The sequence below is a fragment of the Spea bombifrons genome, chromosome 10 (genome assembly GCF_027358695.1).
Source record: "Spea bombifrons isolate aSpeBom1 chromosome 10, aSpeBom1.2.pri, whole genome shotgun sequence".
Lineage (NCBI taxonomy): Eukaryota > Metazoa > Chordata > Amphibia > Anura > Pelobatidae > Spea > Spea bombifrons.
The window spans coordinates 17,996,080-17,996,619 of NC_071096.1; positions in this window are offsets into that span (position 1 = coordinate 17,996,080).

A 540-nucleotide genomic window follows, 5' to 3' on the forward strand; every position below is an offset into this window, starting at 1 on the left:
GGCATTTGAGGTTTTTCTTGGGCTTTTCAAAGATAATCTGATTAACCAAATATATAAGTTAGTGTGGTAGCAAAATAAGTGAACTTTATGGTTGAACAAAGTCTGAAAATCCTCAAACTGCTTGTGTTTTACCCCCTTACTGACCAATGATGTGCATACATGTCACAGAAAAAGGGTCAGTTAACGACCGATGACGCGTCATAGCATTAATCAAGCTTACAAATTGATCTAAGAACAGTTTCTTTGCTTAAACGGCATTGCTGTAATGCCTCGACGCCTCTCCCGGGAGCATCAACATCCACCATATACTGCATGACAGAGCGAGCCTGATTTGAAAGAGCGATCAACCATCACATCCAAAGTTTCAATGGTGTCGCTGAAATGCAACAATAGCGAGGTATTCAGCGCCACTGTGAAAGCTACCTGGGTGCGGTCCCAAGCACCACTGTGAGAGATTTTGCCTCTTGCAGGAGGGTCTCTCCAGGTACTGCGTAGAGCCCAGCTTTCTAATCACAATGTGATTGGTAAAATAGTTTTTGA